Source organism: Cherax quadricarinatus, chromosome 93 (genome assembly GCF_038502225.1).
Source record: "Cherax quadricarinatus isolate ZL_2023a chromosome 93, ASM3850222v1, whole genome shotgun sequence".
In the NCBI taxonomy this organism is placed as follows: Eukaryota; Metazoa; Arthropoda; class Malacostraca; order Decapoda; family Parastacidae; genus Cherax; species Cherax quadricarinatus.
The window spans coordinates 9,171,318-9,195,089 of NC_091384.1; positions in this window are offsets into that span (position 1 = coordinate 9,171,318).

Genomic DNA, 23,772 nt, shown 5'->3' on the forward strand with positions numbered 1-23,772 from the left:
GGTAGGAGAGCCAGTCCTGACCCCAGTACCCAGGGCAGCGACAACCACACCAGTGGTAGAGAGTCAGGGTATGGTAGGAGAGGCAGTCCTGACCCCAGTACCCAGGGCAGCGACAACACCAGTGGTAGAGAGTCAGGGTATGGTAGGAGAGCCAGTCCTGACCCCAGTACCCAGGGCAGCGACAACAACACCAGTGGTAGAGAGTCAGGGTATGGTAGGAGAGCCAGTCCTGGCCCAAGTACCCAGGGCAGCGACAACACCAGTGGTAGAGTCAGTGTATGGTAGGAGAGCCAGTCCTGACCCCAGTACCCAGGGCAGCGACAACACCAGTGGTAGAAAGTCAGGGTATGGTAGGAGAGCCAGTTCTGTCCCAGTACCCAGGGCAGCGACAACAACACCAGTGGTAGAGAGTCAGGGTATGGTAGGAGAGCCAGTCCTGACCCCAGTACCCAGGGCAGCAACAACAACACCAGTGGTAGAGAGTCAGCGTATGGTAGGAGAGCCAGTCCTGGCCCCAGTACCGAGGGCAGCGACAACACCACCAGTGGTAGAGAGTCAGGGTATGGTAGGAGAGCCAGTCCTGGCCCCAGTACCCAGGGCAGCGACAACAACACCAGTGGTAGAGAGTCAGGGTATGGTAGGAGAGCCAGTCCTGACCCCAGTACCCAGGGCAGCGACAACAACACCAGTGGTAGAGAGTCAGGGTATGGTAGGAGAGCCAGTCCTGACCCCAGTACCCAGGGCAGCGACAACAACACCAGTGGTAGAGAGTCAGGGTATGGTAGGAGAGCCAGTCCTGACCCCAGTACCCAGGGCAGCGACAACACCACCAGTGGTAGAGAGTCAGGGTATGGTAGGAGAGCCAGTCCTGACCCCAGTACCCAGGGCAGCGACAACAACACCAGTGGTAGAGAGTCAGGGTATGGTAGGAGAGCCAGTCCTGACCCCAGTACCCAGGGCAGCGACAACAACACCAGTGGTAGAGAGTCAGGGTATGGTAGGAGAGCCAGTCCTGACCCCAGTACCCAGGGCAGCGACAACAACACCTGTGGTAGAGAGTCAGGGTATGGTAGGAGAGCCAGTCCTGTCCCAGTACCCAGGGCAGCGACAACAACACCAGTGGTAGAGAGTCAGGGTATGGTAGGAGAGCCAGTCCTGACCCCAGTACCCAGGGCAGCGACAACAACACCAGTGGTAGAGAGTCAGGGTATGGTAGGAGAGCCAGTCCTGACCCCAGTACCCAGGGCAGCGACAACAACACCAGTGGTAGAGAGTCAGGGTATGGTAGGAGAGCCAGTTCTGGCCCCAGTACCCAGGGCAGCGACAACAACACCAGTGGTAGAGAGTCAGGGTATGGTAGGAGAGCCAGTCCTGACCCCAGTACCCAGGGCAGCGACAACAACACCAGTGGTAGAGAGTCAGGGTATGGTAGGAGAGCCAGTCCTGACCCCAGTACCCAGGGCAGCGACAACACCAGTGGTAGAGAGTCAGGGTATGGTAGGAGAGCCAGTCCTGACCCCAGTACCCAGGGCAGCGACAACAACACCAGTGGTAGACAACACCAGTGGTAGACAACACCAGTGGTAGACAACACCAGTGGTAGACAACACCAGGGGTAGACAACACCAGTGGTAGAAAACACCAGTGGTAGAAAGTCAGGGTATGGTAGGAGAGCCAGTCCTGACCCCAGTACGCAGGGCAGCGACAACAACACCAGTGGTAGACAGGGTATGGTACCAGTGACCCCAGTACCCAGGGCAGCGACAACAACACCAGTGGTAGAACCCAGGGCAGCGACCAGTGGTAGACAACACCAGTGGTAGACAACACCAGTGGTAGACAACACCAGTGGTAGACAACACCACAACACCAGTGGTACACCAGTGGTAGACAACACCAGTGGTAGACAACACCAGTGGTAGACAACACCAGTGGTAGACAACACCAGTGGTAGACAACACCAGTGGTAGACAACACCAGTGGTAGACAACACCAGTGGTAGACAACACCAGTGGTAGACAACACCAGTGGTAGACAACACCAGTGGTAGACAACACCAGTGGTAGACAACACCAGTGGTAGACAACACCAGTAGTAGACAACACCAGTGGTAGACAACACCAGTGGTAGACAACACCAGTGGTAGACAACACCAGTGGTAGACAACACCAGTGGTAGACAACACCAGTGGTAGACAACACCAGTGGTAGACAACACCAGTGGTAGACAACACCAGTGGTAGACAACACCAGTGGTAGACAACACCAGTGGTAGACAACACCAGTGGTAAACAACACCAGTAGACAACACCAGTAGACAACACCAGTAGACAACACCAGTAGACAACACCAGTAGACAACACCAGTAGACAACACCAGTAGACAACACCAGTAGACAACACCAGTGGTAGACAACACCAGTGGTAGACAACACCAGTGGTAGACAACACCAGTGGTAGACAACACCAGTGGTATGCAACACCAGTGGTAGACAACACCAGTGGTAGACAACACCAGTGGTAGACAACAGCAGTGGTAGACAACACCATTGGTAGACAACACCAGTGGTAAACACCAGTGGTAAACACCAGTGGTAAACAACACCAGTGGTAGACAACACCAGTGGTATGCAACACCAGTGGTAGACAACACCAGTGGTAGACAACACCAGTGGTATGCAACACCAGTGGTAGACAACACCAGTGGTAGACAACACCAGTGGTAGACAACACCAGTGGTAGACAACACCAGTGGTATGCAACACCAGTGGTAGACAACACCAGTGGTAGACAAGACAACACCAGTGGTAGACAACACCAGTGGTAGACAACACCAGTGGTAGACAACACCAGTGGTAGACAACACCAGTGGTAGACAACACCAGTGGTAAACAACACCAGTGGTAAACAACACGAGTGGTAGACAACACCAGTGGTAGACAACACGAGTGGTAGACAACACCAGTGGTAGACAACACCAGTGGTAGACAACACCAGTGGTAGACAACACCAGTGGTAGACAACACCAGTGGTAGACAACACCAGTGGTAGACAACACCAGTGGTAGACAACACCAGTGGTAGACAACACCAGTGGTAGACAACACCAGTGGTAGACAACACCAGTGGTAGACAACACCAGTGGTAGACAACACCAGTGGTAGACAACACCAGTGGTAGACAACACCAGTGGTAGACAACACCAGTGGTAGACAACACCAGTGGTAGACAACGCCAGTGGTAGACAACACCAGTGGTAGACAACACCAGTGGTAGACAACACCAGTGGTAGACAACACCAGTGGTAGACAACACCAGTGGTAGACAACACCAGTGGTAGACAACACCAGTGGTAGACAACACCAGTGGTAGACAACACCAGTGGTAGACAACACCAGTGGTAAACAACACCAGTGGTAGACAACACCAGTGGTAGACAACACCAGTGGTAGACAACACCAGTGGAACACCAGTGGTAAACAACACCAGTGGTAAACAACACCAGTGGTAGACAACACCAGTGGTAGACAACACCAGTGGTAGACAACACCAGTGGTAGACAACACCAGTGGTAGACACCAGTGGTAAACAACACCAGTGGTAGACAACACCAGTGGTAGACAACACCAGTGGTAGACAACACCAGTGGTAGACAACACCAGTGGTAGACAACACCAGTGGTAGACACTATCAGCATCAACCTAACAGAGCTTATCTAAGCCTGAGCTACGCACCAGACAGCAACAACATTCCGCCAACTCATCCAAATCCGTCAATAAATCCCCCTGTCTTCCTAACCTATATTTTGTGTTTAGCTGTAAATATTTACATATCTGAGTTCTCTTTTTACATACATCTACATATTTTTAAATCATTATTTCCCAAATTTACTCAGTATTCTTTTTACGTCACTATTTTGATTTTTTCCCACACTAATAATTTTGTCAGCAAACAAAACTCACCCAAATTTATTTTATTTTATCATTTCCTTCTGATTTTTGTGTCAGTTTAGGTGTTGTCAGTGATCTTCTTTTGTTTCTTGTCTCCCGAGTACCGTCATAGAAGCTAAAACGTTACGTAGCTTTAAAAATAGGTTTGATAAATACATGTATGGGTGTGGGTGGGTGTGAGTTGGACATGACTAACTTGTGCTAGTAGGTCGAATGTTGTGCTCCTTCCTTAAGTGGATGTGAACTGACCTGACGTGGTTGGGGCATTGGTTTGGGCTGGTGGGGGCTTGGACCTGCCTCGCATGGGCCAGTAGTCCTCCTGCAGTGTTAGTGCTGTTATAGTGTGTGGTGCTAGTGTTCCTAGTGTGTCTGGTGCTATTGTTAGTGTCTGTGGTGCTAGTGTTGTTAGTGTCTGTGGTGCTAGTGTTGTTAGTGTCTGTGGTGCTAGTGTTGTTAGTGTCTGTGGTGCTAGTGTTGTTAGTGTCTGTGGTGTTAGTGTTGTTAGTGTCTGTGGTGCTAGTGTTTTTAGTTTCTGTGGTGCTAGTGTTAGTGTCTGTGGTGCTAGTGTTGTTAGTGTCTGTGGTGCTAGTGTTAGTGTGTCTGTGGTGCTAGTGTTGTTAGTGCCTGTGGTGCTAGTGTTAGTGTCTGTGGTGCTAGTGTTCTTAGTGTCTGTAGTGCTAGTGTTAGTGTGTCTGTAGTGCTAGTGTTGTTAGTGTCAGTGGTGCTAGTGTTGTTAGTGTCTGTGGTGCTAGTGTTAGTGTGTCTGTGGTGCTAGTGTTGTTAGTGCCTGTGGTGCTAGTGTTGTTAGTGTCTGTGGTGCTAGTGTTGTTAGTGTCTGTGGTGTTAGTGTTGTTAGTGTCTGTGGTGCTAGTGTTGTTAGTGTCTGTAGTGCTAGTGTTGTGAGTGCCTGTGGTGCTAGTGTTGTTAGTGTCTGTGGTGCTAGTGTTGTTAGTGTCTGTGGTGCTAGTGTTGTTAGTGTCTGTGGTGCTAGTGTTGTTAGTGTCTGTGGTGCTAGTGTTAGTGTGTCTGTAGTGTTAGTGTTGTGTCTGTGGTGCTAGTGTCTGTGGTGCTAGTGTTGTTAGTGTCTGTGGTGCTATTGTTAGTGTCTGTGGTGCTAGTGTTGTTAGTGTCTGTGGTGCTAGTGTTGTTAGTGTCTGTGGTGCTAGTGTTGTTAGTGTCTGTGGTGCTAGTGTTGTTAGTGTCTGTGGTGCTAGTGTTGTTAGTGTCTGTGGTGCTAGTGTTGTTAGTGTCTGTAGTGCTAGTGTTGTTAGTGTCTGTGGTGGTAGTGTTGTTAGTGTCTGTGGTGGTAGTGTTGTTAGTGTCTGTGGTGTTAGTGTTAGTGTGTCTGTGGTGCTAGTGTTGTTAGTGTCTGTGGTGCTTGTGTTAGTGTGTCTATAGTGCTAGTGTTGTTAGTGTCTGTTGTGCTAGTGTTGTTAGTGTCTGTGGTTCTAGTGTTGTTAGTGTCTGTGGTGCTAGTGTTAGTGTCTGTGGTGCTATTGTTGTTAGTGTCTGTGGTGCTAGTGTTAGTGTGTCTGTAGTGCAAGTGTTGTTAGTGTCTGTGGTGCTAGTGTTGTTAGTGTCTGTGGTGCTAGTGTTGTGTCTGTGGTGATAGTATTAGTTTGTCTGTAGTGCTAGTGTTGTTAGTGTCTGTTGTGCTAGTGTTGTTAGTGTCTGTGGTGCTAGTGTTGTTAGTGTCTGTGGTGCTAGTATTAGTTTGTAGTGCTAGTGTTGTTAGTGTCTGTGGTGCTAGTGTTGTTAGTGTCTGTGGTGCTAGTGTTGTTAGTGTCTGTGGTGCTAGTGTTAGTGTCTGTGGTGCTAGTGTTAGTGTGTGTGTAGTGCTAGTGTTGTTAGTGTCTGGGGTTCTAGTGTTGTTAGTGTCTGTGGTGCTAGTGTTGTTAGTGTCTGTGGTGCTAGTGTTAGTGTGTCTGTAGTGCTAGTGTTGTTAGTGTCTGGTTCTAGTGTTGTTAGTGTCTGTGGTGCTAGTGTTGTTAGTGTCTATGGTGCTAGTGTTGTTAGTGTCTGTGGTGCTAGTGTTGTTAGTGTCTGTGGTGCTAGTGTTGTTAGTGTCTGTGGTGCTAGTGTTGTTAGTGTCTGTGGTGCTAGTGTTGTTAGTGTCTGTGGTACTAGTGTTGTTAGTGTCTGTGGTGCTATTGTTTGTGTCTGTGGTGCTAGTGTTGTTAGTGTCTGTGGTGCTAGTGTTGTTAGTGTCTGTGGTGCTATTGTTAGTGTCTGTGGTGCTAGTGTTGTTAGTGTCTGTGGTGCTATTGTTAGTGTCTGTGGTGCTAGTGTTGCTAGTGTCTGTGGTGCTAGTGTTAATGTGTCTGTAGTGCTAGCGTTGTCAGTGTCTGTGGTTCTAGTGTTGTTAGTGTCTTTGGTGCTATTGTTTGTGTCTGTGGTGCTAGTGTTGTTAGTGTCTGTGGTGCTAGTGTTGTTAGTGTCTGTGGTGCTAGTGTTAATGTGTCTGTGGTGCTAATGTTGTTAGTGTCTGTGGTGCTAGTGTTGTTAGTGTCTGTGGTGCTAGTGTTGTCAGTGTCTGTGGTGCTATTGTTAGTGTCTGTGTTGCTAGTGTTAGTGTATCTGTAGTGCTAGTGTTGTTAGTGTCTGTGGTGCTAGTGTTGTTAGTGTCTGTTGTGCTAGTGTTGTTAGTGTCTGTGGTGCTATTGTTAGTGTCTGTGGTGCTAGTATTGTTAGTGTCTGTGCTTCTAGTGTTGTTAGTGTCTGTGGTTCTAGTGTTGTTAGTGTCTGTGGTGCTAGTGTTAGTGTGTAGTGCTAGTGTTGTTAGTGTCTGTGGTGCTAGTGTTGTCAGTGTCTGTGGTGCTAGTGTTGTTAGTGTCTGTGGTGCTAGTGTTGTTAGTGTCTGTGGTGCTAGTGTTGTTAGTGTCTGTGGTGCTAGTGTTGTTAGTGTCTGTGGTGCTAGTGTTGTTAGTGTCTGTGGTGCTAGTGTTGTTAGTGTCTGTGGTGCTAGTGTTAGTGTGTCTGTAGTGCTATTGTTGTTAGTGTGTCTGTAGTGCTATTGTTGTTAGTGTCTGTGGTGCTAGTGTTGTTAGTGTCTGTGGTGCTAGTGTTGCTAGTCTGTGGTGCTAATGTTAGTGTGTCTGTAGTGCTATTGTTAGTGTCTGTGGTGCTAGTGTTCTTAGTGTCTGTGGTGCTAGTGTTGTTAGTGTCTTTGGTGCTAGTGTTGTTATTGTCTGTGGTGCTAGTGTTGTTAGTGTCTGTGGTGCTAGTGTTGTTAGTGTCTGTGGTGCTAGTGTTGTTAGTGTCTGTGGTGCTAGTGTTGTTAGTGTCTGTGGTGCTAGTGTTAGTGTGTAGTGCTAGTGTTGTTAGTGTCTGTGGTTCTAGTGTTGTTAATGTCTGTGGTGCTAGTGTTGTTAGTGTCTGTGGTGCTAGTGTTGTTAGTGTCTGTGGTGCTAGTGTTAGTGTGTAGTGCTAGTGTTGTTAGTGTCTGTGGTTCTAGTGTTGTTAGTGTCTGTGGTGCTAGTGTTGTTAGTGTCTGTTGTGCTAGTGTTGTTAGTGTCTGTGCTAGTGTTGTTAGTGTCTGTGGTGCTAGTGTTGTTAGTGTGTGTGGTGCTAGTGTTGTTAGTGTCTGTGGTGCTAGTGTTGTTAGTGTCCGTGGTGCTAGTGTTGTTAGTGTCTGTGATGCTAGTGTTGTTAGTGTCTGTGGTGCTAGCGTTAGTGTGTAGTGCTAGTGTTGTTAGTGTCTGTGGTGCTAGTGTTGTTAGTGTCTGTTGTGCTAGTGTTGTTAGTGTCTGTGGTGCTAGTGTTGTTAGTGTCTGTGGTGCTAGTGTTGTTAGTGTCTGTGGTGCTAGTGTTAGTGTGTAGTGCTAGTGTTGTTAGTGTCTGTGGTGCTAGTGTTGTTAGTGTCTGTGGTGCTAGTGTTAGTGTGTAGTGCTAGTGTTGTTAGTGCCTGTGGTGTTAGTGTTGTTAGTGTCTGTGGTGCTAGTGTTGTTAGTGTCTGTGGTACTAGTGTTGTTAGTGTCTGTGGTGTTAGTGTTAGTGTCTGTGGTGTTAGTGTTGTTAGTGTCTGTGGTGCTAGTGTTGTTAGTGTCTGTGGTGCTAGTGTTGTTAGTGTCTGTGGTGCTAGTGTTGTTAGTGTCTGTGGTGCTAGTGTTGTGTCTGTGGTGCTAGTGTTGTTAGTGTCTGTGGTGCTAGTGTTGTTAGTGTCTGTGGTGCTAGTGTTGTTAGTGTCTGTGGTGCTAATGTTGTTAGTGTCTGTGGTGCTAGTGTTGTTAGTGTCTGTGGTGCTAATGTTGTTAGTGTCTGTGGTGCTAGTGTTAGTGTCTGTGGTGCTAGTGTTGTTAGTGTCTGTGGTGCTAGTGTTGTTAGTGTCTGTGGTGCTAGTGTTGTTAGTGTCTGTGATGCCAGTGTTGTTAGTGTCTGTGGTTCTAGTGTTAGTGTGTAGTGCTAGTGTTGTTAGTGTCTGTGGTGCTAGTGTTAATGTGTCTGTAGTGCTAGTGTTGTCAGTGTCTGTGGTTCTAGTGTTGTTAGCGTCTGTGGTTCTAGTGTTGTTAGTGTCTGTGGTTCTAGTGTTAGTGTGTAGTGCTAGTGTTGTTAGTGTCTGTGGTGCTAGTGTTAGTGTGTAGTGCTAGTGTTGCTAGTGTCTGTGGTACTAGTGTTAGTGTGTCTGTAGTGCTAGTGTTGTTTGTGTCTGTGGTGCTAGTGTTTTTAGTGTCTGTGGTGCTAGTGTTGTTAGTGTCTGTGGTGCTAGTGTTAGTGCCTGTGGTGCTAGTGTTAGTGTGTGTGTAGTGCTAGTGTTGTTAGTGTCTATGGTGCTAGTGTTGTTAGTGTCTGTGGTGCTAGTGTTGTTAGTGTCTGTGGTGCTAGTGTTAGTGTGTCTGTAGTGCTCGTGTTGTTAGTGTCTGTGGTGCTAGTGTTGTTAGTGTCTGTGGTGCTAGTGTTGTTAGTGTCTGTGGTGCTAGTGTTGTTAGTGTCTGTGGTGCTAGTGTTGTTAGTGTCTGTGGTGCTAGTGTTGTGTCTGTGGTGCTAGTGTTGTTAGTGTCTGTGGTGCTAGTGTTGTTAGTGTCTGTGGTGCTATTGTTAGTGTCTGTGGTGCTAGTGTTGTTAGTGTCTGTGGTGCTAGTGATGTGTCTGTGGTGCTAGTGTTGTTAGTGTCTGTGGTGCTAGTGTTGTTAGTGTCTGTGGTGCTATTGTTAGTGTCTGTGGTGCTAGTGTTGTTAGTGTCTGTGGTGCTAGTGTTGTGTCTGTGGTGCTAGTGTTGTTAGTGTCTGTGGTGCTAGTGTTGTTAGTGTCTGTGGTGCTATTGTTTGTGTCTGTGGTGCTAGTGTTGTTAGTGTCTGTGGTGCTAGTGTTAGTGTATCTGTAGTGCTAGTGTTGTTAATGTCTGTGGTGCTAGTGATGTTAGTGTCTGTGGTGCTAGTGCTGTTAGTGTCTGTGGTGCTAGTGCTGTTAGTGTCTGTGGTGCTAGTGTTAGTGTATCTGTAGTGCTAGTGTTGTTAATGTCTGTGGTGCTAGTGTTGTTAGTGTCTGTGGTGCTAGTGTTGTTAGTGTCTGTGGTGCTATTGTTAGTGTCTGTGGTGCTAGTATTGTTAGTGTCTGTGGTTCTAGTGTTGTTAGTGTCTGTGGTGCTAGTGTTGTCAGTGTCTGTGGTGCTAGTGTTGTTAGTGTCTGTGGTGCTATTGTTAGTGTCTGTGGTGCTAGTGTTGTTAGTGTCTGTGGTGCTAGTGTTGTGTCTGTGGTGCTAGTGTTGTTAGTGTCTGTGGTGCTAGTGTTGTTAGTGTCTGTGGTGCTATTGTTAGTGTCTGTGGTGCTAGTGTTGTTAGTGTCTGTGGTGCTAGTGTTGTGTCTGTGGTGCTAGTGTTGTTAGTGTCTGTGGTGCTAGTGTTGTTAGTGTCTGTGGTGCTATTGTTAGTGTCTGTGGTGCTAGTGTTGTTAGTGTCTGTGGTGCTAGTGTTGTTAGTGTCTGTGGTGCTAGTGTTAGTGTGTCTGTAGTGCTATTGTTGTTAGTGTCTGTGGTGCTAGTGTTGTTAGTGTCTGTGGTGCTAGTGTTGTTAGTGTCTTTGGTGCTAGTGTTGTTAGTGTCTGTGGTGCTAGTGTTGTGTCTGTGGTGCTAGTGTTTTTAGTGTCTGTGGTGCTAGTGTTGTTAGTGTCTGTGGTGCTAGTGTTGCTAGTCTGTGGTGCTAGTGTTAGTGTGTCTGTAGTGCTAGTGTTGTTAGTGTCTGTGGTGCTAGTGTTGTTAGTGTCTTTGGTGCTAGTGTTGTTATTGTCTGTAGTGCTAGTGTTGTTAGTGTCTGTGGTGCTAGTGTTGTTAGTGTCTGTGGTGCTAGTGTTGTTAGTGTCTGTGGTGCTAGTGTTGTTAGTGTCTGTGGTGCTAGTGTTAATGTGTAGTGCTAGTGTTGTTAGTGTCTGTGGTTCTAGTGTTGTTAGTGTCTGTGGTGCTAGTGTTGTTAGTGTCTGTGGTGCTAGTGTTGTTAGTGTCTGTGGTGCTAGTGTTGTTAGTGTCTGTGGTGCTAGTGTTAGTGTGTAGTGCTAGTGTTGTTAGTGTCTGTGGTGCTAGTGTTGTTAGTGTCTGTGGTGCTAGTGTTGTTAGTGTCTGTTGTGCTAGTGTTGTTAGTGTCTGTGGTGCTAGTGTTGTTAGTGTCTGTGGTGCTAGTGTTGTTAGTGTCAGTGATGCTAGTGTTGTTAGTGTCTGTGGTGCTAGTGTTAGTGTGTAGTGCTAGTGTTGTTAGTGTCTGTGGTTCTAGTGTTGTTAGTGTCTGTGGTGCTAGTGTTGTTAGTGTCTGTGGTGCTAGTGTTGTTAGTGTCTGTGGTGCTAGTGTTGTTAGTGTCTGTGGTGCTAGTGTTGCTAGTCTGTGGTGCTAGTGTTAGTGTGTCTGTAGTGCTATTGTTGTTAGTGTCTGTGGTGCTAGTGTTAGTGTGTCTGTAGTGCTAGTGTTGTTAGTGTCTGTGGTGCTAGTGTTGTTAGTGTCTTTGGTGCTAGTGTTGTTATTGTCTGTGGTGCTAGTGTTGTTAGTGTCTGTGGTGCTAGTGTTGTTAATGTCTGTGGTGCTAGTGTTGTTAGTGTCTTTGGTGCTAGTGTTGTTAGTGTCTGTGGTGCTAGTGTTGTGTCTGTGGTGCTAGTGTTGTTAGTGTCTGTGGTGCTAGTGTTGTTAGTGTCTGTGGTGCTAGTGTTGCTAGTCTGTGGTGCTAGTGTTAGTGTGTCTGTAGTGCTAGTGTTGTTAGTGTCTGTGGTGCTAGTGTTGTTAGTGTCTTTGGTGCTAGTGTTATTGTCTGTAGTGCTATTGTTAGTGTCTGTGGTGCTAGTGTTGTTAGTGTCTGTGGTGCTAGTGTTGTTAGTGTCTGTGGTGCTAGTGTTGTTAGTGTCTGTGGTGCTAGTGTTAATGTGTAGTGCTAGTGTTGTTAGTGTCTGTGGTTCTAGTGTTGTTAGTGTCTGTGGTGCTAGTGTTGTTAGTGTCTGTGGTGCTAGTGTTGTTAGTGTCTGTGGTGCTAGTGTTGTTAGTGTCTGTGGTGCTAGTGTTAGTGTGTAGTGCTAGTGTTGTTAGTGTCTGTGGTTCTAGTGTTGTTAGTGTCTGTGGTGCTAGTGTTGTTAGTGTCTGTTGTGCTAGTGTTGTTAGTGTCTGTGGTGCTAGTGTTGTTAGTGTCTGTGGTGCTAGTGTTGTTAGTGTCAGTGATGCTAGTGTTGTTAGTGTCTGTGGTGCTAGTGTTAGTGTGTAGTGCTAGTGTTGTTAGTGTCTGTGGTTCTAGTGTTGTGTCTGTGGTGCTAGTGTTGTTAGTGTCTGTGGTGCTAGTGTTGTTAGTGTCTGTGGTGCTAGTGTTGTTAGTGTCTGTGGTGCTAGTGTTGCTAGTCTGTGGTGCTAGTGTTAGTGTGTCTGTGGTTCTAGTGTTGTTAGTGTCTGTGGTTCTAGTGTTAGTGTGTAGTGCTAGTGTTGTTAGTGTCTGTGGTGCTAGTGTTAATGTGTCTGTAGTGCTAGTGTTGTCAGTGTCTGTGGTTCTAGTGTTGTTAGTGTCTGTGGTTCTAGTGTTGTTAGTGTCTGTGGTGCTAGTGTTGTTAGTGTCTGTGGTGCTAGTGTTGTTAGTGTCTTTGGTGCTAGTGTTGTTATTGTCTGTGGTGCTAGTGTTGTTAGTGTCTGTGGTGCTAGTGTTGTTAATGTCTGTGGTGCTAGTGTTGTTAGTGTCTGTGGTGCTAGTGTTGTTAGTGTCTGTGGTGCTAGTGTTAGTGTGTAGTGCTAGTGTTGTTAGTGTCTGTGGTTCTAGTGTTAGTGTCTGTGGTGCTAGTGTTGTTAGTGTCTGTGGTGCTAGTGTTGTTAGTGTCTGTGGTGCTAGTGTTGTTAGTGTCTGTGGTGCTAGTGTTAGTGTGTAGTGCTAGTGTTGTTAGTGTCTGTGGTGCTAGTGTTGTTAGTGTCTGTGGTGCTAGTGTTGTTAGTGTCTGTGGTGCTAGTGTTGTGTCTGTGGTGCTAGTGTTAGTGTGTTGTGCTAGTGTTAGTGTGTAGTGCTAGTATTAGTGTCTAGTGCTAGTGTTGTTAGTGTCTGTGGTTCTAGTGTTGTTAGTATCTGTGGTTCTAGTATTGTTAGTGTCTGTGGTTCTAGTGTTAGTGTGTCTGTGGTGCTAGTGTTGTTAGTGTCTGTGGTGCTAGTGTTAGTGTGTAGTGGTAGTGTTTTGTCTGTGGTGCTAGTGTTGTTAGTGTCTGTGGTGCTAGTGTTGTGTCTGTGGTGCTAGTGTTGTTAGTGTCTGTGGTGCTAGTGTTGTTAGTGTCTGTACTGCTAGTGTTTTTAGTGTCTGTGGTGCTAGTGTTGTTAGTGTCTGTGGTGCTAGTGTTGTTAGTGTCTGTGGTGTTAGTGTTGTTAGTGTCTGTGGTGTTAGTGTTGTTAGTGTCTGTGGTGCTAGTGTTGTTAGTGTCTGTGGTGCTAGTGTTGTTAGTGTCTGTGGTTCTAGTGTTGTTAGTGTCTGTGGTGCTAGTGTTGTTAGTGTCTGTGGTGTTCGTGTTGTTAGTGCCTGTGGTGTTAGTGTTGTTAGTGTCTGTGGTGCTAGTGTTGTTAGTGTCTGTGGTGTTAGTGTTGTTAGTGCCTGTGGTGCTAGTGTTTTTAGTGTCTGTGGTGCTAGTGTTGTTAGTATCTGTGGTGCTAGTGTTGTTAGTGCCTGTGGTGTTAGTGTTGTTAGTGTCTGTGGTGCTATTGTTGTTAGTGTCTGTGGTGCTAGTGTTGTTAGTGTCTGTGGTGCTAGTGTTGTGTCTGTGGTGCTAGTGTTGTTAGTGTCTGTGGTGCTAGTGTTGTTAGTGTCTGTGGTGCTAATGTTGTTAGTGTCTGTGGTGCTAGTGTTGTTAGTGTCTGTGGTGCTAATGTTCTTAGTGTCTGTGGTGCTAGTGTTAGTGTGTAGTGCTAGTATTGTTAGTGTCTGTGGTGCTAGTGTTGTTAGTGTCTGTGGTGCTAGTGTTGTTAGTGTCTGTGGTGCTAGTGTTGTTAGTGTCTGTGGTGCTATTGTTAGTGTCTGTGGTGCTAGTATTGTTAGTGTCTCTGGTTCTAGTGTTGTTAGTGTCTGTGGTGCTAGTGTTAGTGTGTAATGCTAGTGTTGTTAGTGTCTGTGGTGCTAGTGTTGTCAATGTCTGTGGTGCTAGTGTTGTCAGTGTCTGTGGTGCTAGTGTTGTTAGTGTCTGTGGTGCTAGTGTTGTTTGTGTCTGTGGTGCTAGTGTTGTTAGTGTCTGTGGTGCTAGTGTTGTTAGTGTCTGTGGTGCTAGTGTTGTTAGTGTCTGTGGTGCTAGTGTTAGTGTGTCTGTAGTGCTATTGTTGTTAGTGTCTGTGGTGCTAGTGTTGTTAGTGTCTGTTGTGCTAGTGTTGTTAGTGTCTTTGGTGCTAGTGTTGTTAGTGTCTGTGGTGCTAGTGTTGTGTCTGTGGTGCTAGTGTTGTTAGTGTCTGTGGTGCTAGTGTTGTTAGTGTCTGTGGTGCTAGTGTTGCTAGTCTGTGGTGCTAGTGTTAGTGTGTCTGTAGTGCTAGTGTTGTTAGTGTCTGTGGTGCTAGTGTTGTTAGTGTCTTTGGTGCTAGTGTTGTTATTGTCTGTGGTGCTAGTGTTGTTAGTGTCTGTGGTGCTAGTGTTGTTAGTGTCTGTGGTGCTAGTGTTGTTAGTGTCTGTGGTGCTAGTGTTAATGTGTAGTGCTAGTGTTGTTAGTGTCTGTGGTTCTAGTGTTGTTAGTGTCTGTGGTGCTAGTGTTGTTAGTGTCTGTGGTGCTATTGTTAGTGTCTGTGGTGCTAGTGTTGTTAGTGTCTGTGGTGCTAGTGTTAGTGTGTAGTGCTAGTGTTGTTAGTGTCTGTGGTTCTAGTGTTGTTAGTGTCTGTGGTGCTAGTGTTGTTAGTGTCTGTTGTGCTAGTGTTGTTAGTGTCTGTGGTGCTAGTGTTGTTACTGTCTGTGGTGCTAGTGTTGTTAGTGTCTGTGGTTCTAGTGTTGTTAGTGTCTGTGGTGCTAGTGTTGTTAGTGTCTGTGGTGCTAGTGTTGTTAGTGTCTGTGGTGCTAGTGTTGTTAGTGTCTGTGGTGCTAGTGTTGCTAGTCTGTGGTGCTAGTGTTAGTGTGTCTGTAGTGCTAGTGTTGTTAGTGTCTGTGGTGCTAGTGTTAGTGTGTAGTGCTAGTGTTGTTAGTGTCTGTGGTTCTAGTGTTGTTAGTGTCTGTGGTGCTAGTGTTGTTAGTGTCTGTTGTGCTAGTGTTGTTAGTGTCTGTGGTGCTAGTGTTGTTAGTGTCTGTGGTACTAGTGTTGTTAGTGTCTGTGGTTCTAGTGTTAGTGTGTCTGTAGTGCTAGTGTTGTTTGTGTCTGTGGTACTAGTGTTGTTAGTGTCTGTGGTGCTAGTGTTTTTAGTGTCTGTGGTGCTAGTGTTGTTAGTGTCTGTGGTGCTAGTGTTGTTAGTGTCTGTGGTGTTAGTGTTGTTAGTGTCTGTGGTGTTAGTGTTGTTAGTGTCTGTGGTGCTAGTGTTGTTAGTGTCTGTGGTGCTAGTGTTGTTAGTGTCTGTGGTGCTAGTGTTGTTAGTGTCTGTGGTGCTAGTGTTGTTAGTGTCTGTGGTTCTAGTGTTGTTAGTGTCTGTGGTGCTAGTGTTGTTAGTGTCTGTGGTGCTAGTGTTGTGAGTGCCTGTGGTGCTAGTGTTGTTAGTGTCTGTGGTGCTAGTGTTGTTAGTGTCTGTGGTGCTAGTGTTGTTAGTGTCTGTGGTGCTAGTGTTGTTAGTGTCTGTGGTGCTAGTGTTGTTAGTGTCTGTGGTGCTAGTGTTGTTAGTGTCTGTGGTGCTAGTGTTGTTAGTGTCTGTGGTGCTAGTGTTGTTAGTGTCTGTGGTGCTAGTGTTGTTAGTGTCTGTGGTGCTAGTGTTGTTAGTGTCTGTGGTGCTAGTGTTGTTAGTGTCTGTGGTGCTAGTGTTGTTAGTGTCTGTGGTGCTAGTGTTGTTAGTGTCTGTGGTGCTAGTGTTGTTAGTGTCTGTGGTGCTAGTGTTGTTAGTGTCTGTGGTGCTAGTGTTGTTAGTGTCTGTGGTGCTAGTGTTGTTAGTGTCTGTGGTGCTAGTGTTGTTAGTGTCTGTGGTGCTAGTGTTGTTAGTGTCTGTAGTGCTAGTGTTGTTAGTGTCTGTGGTGTGTGTTGTTTGTGTCTGTGGTGCTAGTGTTGTTAGTGTCTGTGGTGCTAGTGTTGTTAGTGTCTGTGGTGCTAGTGTTGTTAGTGTCTGTGGTGCTAGTGTTGTTAGTGTCTGTGGTGCTAGTGTTGTTAGTGTCTGTGGTGCTAGTGTTGTTAGTGTCTGTGGTGCTAGTGTTGTTAGTGTCTGTGGTGCTAGTGTTGTTAGTGTCTGTGGTGCTAGTGTTGTTAGTGTCTGTGGTGTTAGTGTTGTTAGTGTCTGTGGTGCTAGTGTTGCTAGTCTGTGGTGCTAGTGTTAGTGTGTCTGTAGTGCTATTGTTGTTAGTGTCTGTGGTGCTAGTGTTGTTAGTGTCTGTGGTGCTAGTGTTGTTAGTGTCTATGGTGCTAGTGTTAGTGCGTCTGTAGTGCTATTGTGTCTGTGGTGCTAGTGTTGTTAGTGTCTGTGGTGCTAGTGTTGTTAGTGTCTGTGGTGCTAGTGTTAGTGTGTAGTGCTAGTGTTGTTAGTGTCTGTGGTGCTAGTGTGGTTAGTGTCTGTGGTGCTAGTGTTGTTAGTGTCTGTGGTGCTAGTGTTGTGTCTGTGGTGCTAGTGTTGTTAGTGTCTGTGGTGCTAGTGTTGTTAGTGTCTGTGGTGCTAGTGTTGTTAGTGTCTGTGGTGCTAGTGTTGTTAGTGTCTGTGGTGCTAGTGTTGTTAGTGTCTGTGGTGCTAGTGTTGTTAGTGTCTGTGGTGTCAGTGTTGTTAGTGTCTGTAGTGCTAGTGTTGTTAGTGTCTGTGGTACTAGTGTTGTTAGTGTCTGTGGTGCTAGTGTTGTTAGTGTCTGTGGTGCTAGTGTTGTTAGTGTCTGTGGTGCTAGTGTTAGTGTCTGTGGTGCTAGTGTTGTTAGTGTCTGTGGTGCTAGTGTTGTTAGTGTCTGTGGTGCTAGTGTTGTTAGTGTCTGTGGTGCTAGTGTTGTTAGTGTCTGTGGTGCTAGTGTTGTTAGTGTCTGTGGTGCTAGTGTTGTTAGTGTCTGTGGTGCTAGTGTTGTTAGTGTCTGTGGTGCTAGTGTTGTTAGTGTCTGTGGTGCTAGTGTTAGTGTGTAGTGCTAGTGTTGTTAGTGTCTGTGGTGCTAGTGTTGTTAGTGTCTGTGGTGCTAGTGTTGTTAGTGTCTGTGGTGCTAGTGTTGTTAGTGTCTGTGGTGCTAGTGTTGTTAGTGTCTGTGGTGCTAGTGTTGTTAGTGTCTGTGGTGCTAGTGTTGTTAGTGTCTGTGGTGCTAGTGTTGTTAGTGTCTGTGGTGCTAGTGTTGTTAGTGTCTGTGGTGCTAGTGTTGTTAGTGTCTGTGGTGCTCTTGTTGTTAGTGTCTTTGGTGCTAGTGTTGTCAGTGTCTGTGGTGGTAGTGTTGTGAGTGTCTGTGGTTAGTGTTAGTGTGTCTAGTGTTGTTAGTGTCTGTGGTGCTAGTGTTGTTTGTGTCTGTGGTGCTAGTGTTGTTAGTGTCTGTGGTGCTAGTGTTGTTAGTGTCTGTGGTGCTAGTGTTGTTAGTGTCTGTGGTGCTAGTGTTGTTAGTGTCTGTGGTGCTAGTGTTGTTAGTGTCTGTGGTGCTAGTGTTGTTAGTGTCTGTGGTGCTAGTGTTGTTAGTGTCTGTGGTGCTAGTGTTGTTAGTGTCTGTGGTGCTACTGTTGTTAGTGTCTGTGGTGCTAGTGCTCCTAACAATACAGATTATATGACCCATAATACACATATCCTGCACCAGGACCTTTATAGTTCCTCATCTTCTAGCGATCATCTGACAGTTCGTAGACTTTACGTTCACGTACACGAAACTTTAGACACTGTTCGTACACTTGACGGTAGTTCCAAGTAATCTCGAGACTTGGCTCGTTGAGAATAATGCAGCTGAAGGTCGTGCTGCAGAAGCCCAGATCATCCACCTGGCTAAAGACAGTCTCGCTCTCCGTCGTCTGGAGATGCTGGGAAACTCATCTCGCGTGCTTGTGGTAACTTTACCCGTTTCTTGTTTGAGGAATTCTTTCGACTCGTTCTAACCCGTCTTCTTGCTGCGACAGCTGGTTCTAGCTGAGGCGCTAAAAGCTCATACAGTAATATTACCAGCACATACTATATTTGTGGGGAAAAGGGATATATATAGCCAATATTGAAGTGCTTTATGACTCTGTAACCGCGGGTTCTATCCCCATCATACTCACAATAGCCCTCAAAGTAGAAAAGTGTATTGTATCTTCCACAACCTGGCCACCATACATCACAATGCTATACTCGCATGCAGAGCATGTGTCGCCAGTTCTCTGGTGGCTGCTACAGTCTTGGTCACTGAAGAGGTCGTGGTCGAGGTCAAGGTTCCCGTAACAACCAGAAGTCTCCTCAGGTACCAGGTTAGAGGGAATCCATGCACCCGTCAGAATGTCCGGTTGTGACAGTAAATAATAATAATAATAATAATAATAATAATAATAATAATAATCTTTATTTCTACCAGTACATGTACAAGGTATACAGACCATAGCTGACATCAGTGACATGCTGCTATATAGAAAGCCCCTTGTTATGCCGAGCATTCCCCACAAATTGGGTCAGTTTTGTCCCAGGCTGCGACCCACACCAGTCCACTAACACCCAGGTATGGGCGAACATAGACAACCGGTGTAAGGAAACACGCCCAATGTTTCCACCCTTGCCATGAATCGAACCCAGACCCTCAGTGTGTGAATCGAGAGCTTTTGCCACTAGGCCATGGGCCACCGTAATATGGCTAGTGCGCTCACTAGAGCGTCACTTGTCCCTCGTGTTCCAGATGGTAACAACGTAGTAGTTGACAGAGACTCTTGTGTTGGTTCGTTGAACCGTCATTGAATTCTGTACAAGACAGGAAGATCCATCTCTTCCTTGCTAGTTCTTCTGGTCAGAGTTTCAGCCTCTGAACATCATACTCGCTCACCTTGTTCAGCACCCGTACGCTGTGCAGCTAGTGAACGAACTGTCACCAGACGAATGGGTCGGTGATATTTCACCCAGGGAGAGTCTGTCTTCCCCACCAGTAGAGAAAGAAAACTTAGCTCCAACTGACTTCCCAGGTGAAGTCGAGAGTCTGTTGTGTGTGTTAAACAAACATCAGAGATGTAACATTTCCAGATGCGAAGATGGGTTTAACAATTCTGCTGTCTCACCATATTCCAGTTGAACCTGTTACAAGACCTATTTACATACATGAGTGCAGATTACATCATTCACAAGCTGCTGTATCAGAGGATTTACTTAACCAGATGCCTGATGACAGTGTCATCACAGAAATTCACCGATGGTCTTTGTACTTGAGAAAGATGGTACTTGGCCCCTCATGATTGACTTTAGGAAGTTAAATGCAAAAAGGATACCAGATTACTCTTCGCTGCGTGTTCTTGGTTACTTGTGTATGGTTACTTATTACTGAATATCAGAGATAAAGTCTTCTCGACTCCAGATTTGCTACAAGGGTTTAGGAAAGTCCCTCGTCATGAAGACAGGCTATTTTTATTTTCTCAGAATGGCCTTTGGGTTACGCTGTTCATCTATCACATTCTCTAGACTCATGATAAACATATTTAGAAGCCTCATAGGTTATGCCCTTGTGGTGTACCTAGACAATATGGTAGTCACGACTCAAGGAACGGTAATGCAAACAAACCGTCTTATTGCAGCTTGCTGGCCCAGTGGCTAACATGTCGGTCTGAAGTTTTACGAGTCTGTCACAGTCATGAACATTGGGGAAGGTCAAATAAGACCACAAAGTACAGGAAAAGGATCTTGGGGTATGTATAATACCGAGCATATCCTCTGAGGCACACATCAACCAAATAACTGCTGCAGCAAATGGTCGTCTTGCATTACAAACACAAGAGTAAGGAATCGTTCAAGACTCTGTACACTGTGTATGTCAGGTCCATACTGGAGTATGCACCACCAGTTTGGAACCCAAACCTAGTCAAGCACGTCAAGAAATTAGAGAAAGTGCAAAGGTTAGCAACAAGGGAGCATGTCGTACAAGAAGAGGCTTGGAGAACTCAACCTGGCACTGGAGGACAGGAGGGATAGAGGGGAAACGATAATGACATATATAATACTAAGAGGAAGTGACACGGAGGATAGAGGCAGAATGTTTAAGAGATGGGACACAGCAACAAGGGGCTACAACTGGAAGTTGAAAACTCATATCTATCACAGGGATGTTAGGAAGTATTTCTTCAGTCACAGAGGTGTCAAGAAGTGGAACAATCTGTAGACTGAAGTAGTGGAGGCAGGATCCATACATAGCTTTAAGAAGAGATAGGATAAAACTCATGGAGTAGGGAGAGAGAAGACCTAGTAGCGACCAGTGAAGATGCGGGGCCAGGAGCTTGGACTCGACCCCTGCAACCTCAACAAGTTGAGTACAACTAGGCGAGTACACACACATACTGTAGGGAACAAAGGAGTCAAACTGTATGCAGAGGCAACCATCAGACCAGCAGGGAGCCCGGGAAAAGAGGAGCACACCAGGAACAAACAGAGGCAACCATCAGACCAGCAGGGAGCCCGGGAAAAGAGGAGCACACCAGGAACAAACAGAGGCAACCATCAGACCAGCAGGGAGCCCGGGAAAAGAGGAGCACACCAGGAACAAACAGAGGCAACCATCAGACCACCAGGGAGCCCGGGGAAAGAGGAGCACACCAGGAACAAACGAAGGGACTGAACAAAATGAAGGAGCTAAGATATACGCTGAGGTCCTAAGAGGCTACAGCAGTGCCAAGGAATAGATGAGAAGGGAAAATGACAGACTACTGGGCACAGGGACATCAGATAGAGAAGAGATTGAAGAAAACAGCAATGGAGGCAACTAAATCATCTCAGGGGATGCAAAGGGAAATGCAGTGGGAGAATGAAATGGAGAGGTCAGTTTTTTTTATGGGCTCCAGGAAGTTGAAGGGAAAAATTATGAAGCAAGAAGACAGGAGAAAAAAGAAATAGGAAAAGACGACAAGCAAGACTAAGGGACATAGTACATTGGAGGGTGTACCTCGACCTTAATAGAACACAAGAAGAAAGGCAGAAACTGAAAAAGAGGGTACAAAGATGCAAGGAGGAAAAAGAGGCAAAGACGGAGATGGAAATGAGAACCCAGACTCGGGAGGAAGAGAAAATACAACCTCCCTCAGAACCACCTACAGAAGGCCCTTAACCATGACAACCCCAATGCAAAGAATCTAACCCAAAACTCACAGACCTGACCCACTTCCCCCACCCCTGAAATTACAAACTCCGCCTTCACAGCAACCCCCAATGATTCCTCACCAGATCTCTCATTCCCCCATCCCCAAAATACTCCCCAGACCGACAGTTTTAGAAAAGAAGTTGAAGGTTTGGTATACGAATGCAAATGGACTAACAAATAAATGTGAGTAGTGGCATAGCACTCACAGAAATGAAACTCACAGGTATAACAGACACAATCTTCCCACCTGGATATCAGATCCTGAGGAAAGATAGAGGGAGCAGAAGGGGGTGGAGGAATTGCACTGCTCATTTAAACCCGATAGTGATTTGAGAAAATGGCAGGAATGGATGGAATGGGCAAAAAGGACAACATAGTAGGAGCAACTCAGTCTGGGGGCCCTAAGATGGTAATTGCAGTATTGTACAACCCATCACAGAACTACAGGAGGCCAATAGAAGAATATGAAGAGAGCAACAGAGCAATGGTGGACACACTAGCTGAGGTGGCCAGAAGGGCTTACAGGGGTACAGCAAAGTTACTAGTTATGGGCGAGTTCAAACACTAGGAGATCGATTGGGAAAACCTGGAGCCACATGGGGGTCCCGAAACATGGAGAGCCAAGATGAGGGATGTGGTACTGGAAAACCTCATGTATCAACATGTTAGGGACACTACCAGAGAGAGAGAGGTGAGGATGAACCAGCAAGACTGGACCTTGTATTCACCATGAGCAGTTTGGACATCGAGGACGTCACATATGAGAGGCCCCTTGGAGTTAATGATCACGTGGTTCTAAGCTTTGAATACACAGTAGGGGTACAAGTGGAGAGGGTAACAGGAGTAGGATGGGAAAAGCCAGTCTTCAAAAGGGGCATGAGGCATGAGGAAATTCCTGCAGAAGGTTCAGTGGGAAAGAGAATTGGTAGAAAAATCAGTTAACGAAGTTATGGACTATGTAACTACAAAATGCATTGAGGCAGACGAGAGGTTTGTGCCCAAGGGCAACAGAAATATTGGGAAGACCAGAACGAGACCTTGGATTACCAAAAGTTGTAGGGAGGCAAAAAAAGTGCAATGGAGAATGGAAAAAGTACAAAAGACAAAGGACCCAGGCAAATAAAAATATTAGTTGAAGAGCCAGAAACGAGTATGTACAGATAAGGAGGGAGTCCCAGCGACGGTACGAAAACATAGCATCAAGAGTCAAATCTGACCTGAAGCTGTTGTACAGCCACATCAGGAAGAAAACAACAGTTAAGGACCAGGTAATAAAGCTGAGGAAGGTGGGGAGCTCACAAGAAACGATAAAGAAATATGTGAGGAGCTCAATATGAAGGTTAAGGAAGAATTTACAGTGGAGATAGAAAGGATTGCAGGAATTCATAATAGAGGGGCACACCAACAAGGGATATACTAATAAGTGCTGGGTGAAATACACACAACCGAGGAGGAGAAGAGCTGTTACATGAACTTGATACCTCGAAGGCGGTGGGACCGAACAACATCTCTCCGTAGGTCCTTAGAGAGGGAGCAGAGATGCTGTGTATGCCACTAACACATCCAATGAAACTGGGCAACTCCCTGAGGTATGGAAGAAATCAAATGTAGTCCCAATTTTAAAGAAAGGACACAGACACATGGCATTAAATTACGGACCAGTGGCACTGACGTGTATAGTATGCAAAGTCATAGAGATTATTATGAGGAGAGTGGTGGAACACCTAGAATGGAACAAACTTATAAACAACACCCAGCACGAATTGAGGGAAGGAAAATCCTGTGTCACACACCTACTGGAGTTTTATGACAAGGTAACAGAAGGCACGAGAGAAAGGGGGTGGATAGATTCCATTTTCTTGGACTGGAAGAAGGCCTCCGATACAGTTCCTCACATGAGATTAGAGCAAAAGCTACAGGATCAGTCACGCATGACAGGAAGGGCACTGCAATGGATCAGAGAATACCTGACAGAGTCAACAACGAGCCATCGTACGTGACGACGTGTCAGAGCGGGCGTCTGTGATGAGAGGGGTTCCACAGGGGTCAGTTCCAGGACCAGTGCTGTTTTTGGTGTATGTGAATAACATGACGGAAGAGATAGACTCAGAAGTGTCCCTGTTTGCAGATGATATAAACTTAATGAGGAGAATTAACCTTTAAACTGTCCAAACAAATTTACGTTTACATCCGTAGTGCTCCAAAATTAGACCTACGGTTATTTACATATTTTCAATAACAAAAAAAAAATATAGATCAAAGTTTCTTTTACACGTTTTCAAATATATAAAAAAAGAAGAGTTACGTTTTTTTATACTTTCAAATGTTGAAAAAACGTAAATCTACGTTTGGACAGTTTAAGGGTTAAATCGGATAAGGATAGAAAAAGACTTGGGGAGGCAGCAAGCTTGGTCCTGCAAGTGGCTCCTCGAATTTAACCACGACAAATGCGGTCATAAAGATCGAGGAAGGGAAAGAAGACCGCAGACAGAGTACAGGCTAGGTGGCCAAAGACTGCAAACCTCACTCAAGATAAAAGATCTTGGGGTGAGTATAATACCGAGCACATCTCCTGAGGCACACATCAACCAGATAATTGCTGCTGCATATGCGCGCTTGGCAAACCTGAGAATAGTGTTCCGATATCTCAGCAAGGAATCGTTCAAGACTCTGTACACCGTGTACATCAGGCCTATATTGGAGTATGCGGCACCAGTTTGGAACCCACACCTGGTCAGGTAGGTCAAGAAATTAGAGGAAGTGCATCAAGACTAGTTCGAGAACTAAGAGGAATGCCGTACGAAGAAAGGTTAAGGGAAATCGGCCTGACGACACTGGGAAACGGGAGGGTTAGGCGAGACATGATAACGACATATAAAATACTGCGAGGAATAGATAAGATGGACAGAGACAGGATGTTCCAGAGATGGGACACAGAAACAAAGGTCACAATTGAAGGCTGAAGACTCAGATGAGTCACAGAGATGTATTTCACAGACTTGTAAGGAAGTGGAATAGTGTGGAAAGTGACATAGTGGAGGCAGGAACCATACATAGTTTTAA